The 3,296-nt window shown below is 38.3% G+C and overlaps 1 pseudogene; it reads left to right on the forward strand.

Moving 5' to 3' along the window:
* Positions 1–276: 276 nt before the first annotated feature.
* Positions 277–1,275, forward strand: LOC100013601 (calcium load-activated calcium channel-like; annotated as a pseudogene).
* Positions 1,276–3,296: the final 2,021 nt, after the last annotated feature.

The raw sequence follows: 3,296 nt of genomic DNA on the forward strand, positions 1-3,296 counted from the left end.
CTAAATTCACTCTCTTAAGTACTCTTAATAGCTCTCTTAAGCTCACTTCAATTTGCATCAGTTCATGTAAGTCTTTTCTGGTTTTTCTGAAAGTATCCTGCTTGTCATTTCTAATAGCACAATAAGATTCCATCTCCATCATCTACTAATCTGTTCATCCATTCTCCATTTGAGGGACATCCCTTCAATTTCCAATTCTTTGCCACCACAGAGAGAACAGTTATAGAGGTTTTTCCCCGTCCCCTCAGGGGGGGCTCGGAGAGCCGCAGTGGCCCAGGATGAGCACCATGTTCGAGGACACCCTCCTCATCGTTTTCATCTCCGTGTGCAGGGCGCTGCTGGCCGAGGGTATAACTTGGGTACTGGTTTACAGGACAGACAAGTATAAGAGATTAAAAGCTGAAGTGGAAAAACAGAGCAAAAAATTAGAAAAGAAGGAAACAATAACAGAATCAGCTGGTCATCAGCAAAAGAAGAAAATAGAGAGACAGGAGGAGAAGCTGAAGAATAACAATAGGGATCTGTCAATGGTTTGAATGAAATCAATGTTTGCAATTGGCTTTTGTTTTACTGCCCTGATGGGAATGTTCAACTCTATATTTAATGGCAGGGTGGTGGCAAAGCTTCCTTTCACTCCTCTTTCCTACATCCAAGGACTATCTCATCGAAATCTGTTGGGGGAAGATTATACAGACTGTTCCTTCATCTTCCTCTACATCCTGTGTACCATGTCTATTAGATAGAACATTCAGAAGATGCTTGGCCTTGCTCCTTCTCGGGCTGCCACCAAACAAGCTGGGGGATTTCTGGGTCCCCCAAATCCAGCTGGAAAATTCTCCTGAGACCAAACCCAAAAGCCTTTTCATTCCTTTCCTCCTTACTCAGACACTCAAACCAAACTGCTCCTATTTCATTTTGAGCAGCAGACATTGTTAGCAGCAAGGGCCATGTCCCAGCTTTCTGGGCTAGTCTCAGGCCTCTGAACATGACTGGAATGAGGACAACATTCAACAGACAAGATTAATGATTGTATTTGTCTGTCAGAGTTGAAAAAATTTAAATAATATGTGTTGGTTAGGTAAGTTTAAGTGGTATTTGTGTGGTTGAGAAACAAGGACTTTTCCCTGTTATGCTTGTCATATTCTAAGAATATTTTTGGTGTGACTCAGCTCATAGTTCTGATAGGTGTTATCTGCCATGGAAAAGGGCTAGTAATGAAGTCATGGTGTGGGGTGGGGGTGAACTAAACTTAGAGCTAAGCACCCTCAAAGAGAGAATTTGGTTTATGAATTTTTTTTTCACAGCTAAAATGTTAGGGGATTACTGACCTGAAGGAGACCTACTTTGTGCCACTTCATGCATAAGCTAGTCTTATAATAATAAAAACACCTCGTTTTGGCATGTTAAAAAAAAAAGAAAGAACAGTTATAAATATGTTTGTACAAGTAGGCCCTTTCCCCCTTTTTTGATCTCTTTGGGATACAGTCTTAGTAATGGCATTGCTGGGGCTAAGTTCTAGAGCCTTTTAGGTGTAGTTTCTAATTGCTGTCCAGAATGGTTGGATCAGTTTACAACTCTACTAACATTAGTGCCCCACTTTCCCCACATCCCTTCCAACATTTGCCATTTTCTTTTTCTGTCATATTAGTCAATCTGATGGGTACTGCAGAGTTGTTTTAATTTGTATTTCTCTAATTAATAGTGGTTTAGGGTATTTTTCAAATGACTATAGATAACTCCAATTTCTTTTTCTGAAAACTTTCCATTCTTATTTTTTGATAATTTATCAATTGAAGAATGTCTCATACTCATACAGTTGGTTCAATTCTCTATGTATTTGAGACATGAGACCTTTATCAGAGAAATTTGTTGTAAACCACCCCATTCCCTCACCCCCTTGCCAGTTTTCTGCTTTCCCTCTTATATTGGCTACATTGGTTTGTTTGTGCAAAAACTTTTAATTTAACGTAATCAAAATTATCTATTTTCCATCCTGTAATGCACTCTATCTCTTATTTGGTCATATGGATTTTTTCTTCCTTTAGGGCAAAAACTTCATTAATTTTTCAGTTATTCTTGCTTCTTAGTTGGAATTTTGCTCTACTCTCACTTTAGTTTAGCTGACACATAGGCATTGAGACTGGAAAAAACCCTAGTTCCTTAAAGTCTAATAAGTAATAAGTTCTCATCAAATCTAATGACCTCATTTAACAGATCAAAACCCAAGACTCAGAGAGGTAAAGTAATTGCCAAAATTAAACAACATTATGTCTAGAATCCAGATCTTCTGACCAGGAATAGAAAATGCTTAACCAATTCATTGTGTTCTTTCTCTATTTTATTGACATAAGCATTTAGAGACAAAAATTGTCTTTTAATTACTATTTTTACTGCATATGAAATTATGAAGAGTGAATTGAGCAGAACCCAAGAGAACATTACATACAGCAACACAAATATTGTTTCCAGAATAATTTGTGTATGTCCACTTCCAAAGAATTGAAAAATAGAAACAAGCAAGATATACTTTTATATACACATATATGTTTTTATTAAATGATACCTTCTCTAGTGTGGGGAAGGAAAGGAAGACAGGAGATACCTGGGAATTTTAATGTAACAAACAAATAGAATGATGCTTGGAGAAGTACTTTTTCAGCCCAAGAAAACTTAGAAGGTCAGCACAAGGAATCTAGTGCGCTGGGGTGGAGGTAGAGCACAAAGTAGTATGCCAGGGCAGGCTCCCACTGCTGCAATGGGCCCTGGGCACAGCTGAAGTAGCAGCAAAAGCTTCTAGTGTTTTTAGCCACAACCCTCTCCCTAAATCACCCCCCCCCAAGGGTTGGACAATTAATTACTCAGAAGGAGAGATGATGGGGTCCATTTGCTGTCTCTGGGGTGCCTGGTGATAGCTCCAAGGAGTAAAAGAGTGATTGTGGTTATTCACAGACCTGAGCACAGAATGAGATAGTATAAAACCATCTCTGCTTAAAATCATACCACCTTGGAAGAACTAAAAGCAGGTAGATGCCCAGTGCCAGCTCTGAAAGTAGCTGCACAAAAAAAACCTAAAGATTGGAACAGTCTTTCCTTCATCACAGTTAAAGAGTCCAATTTTAACTTTTTTTTAATTAACAGGAAAGAGAAAGGCAGGAAGATGAACAAAAAACAACAAAAAAGAAACTCTACATAGTTATTTTGGTGATGGGGAAAACCAAAATACACATTCAGAAGAAGACAAGAAAGGCAATACTGATGCATCCAAAATCTTCAAGAAAAATATCAATTGCTCTCAA

This window comes from Monodelphis domestica, chromosome 1, assembly GCF_027887165.1.
Source record: "Monodelphis domestica isolate mMonDom1 chromosome 1, mMonDom1.pri, whole genome shotgun sequence".
Classification (NCBI taxonomy): domain Eukaryota; kingdom Metazoa; phylum Chordata; class Mammalia; order Didelphimorphia; family Didelphidae; genus Monodelphis; species Monodelphis domestica.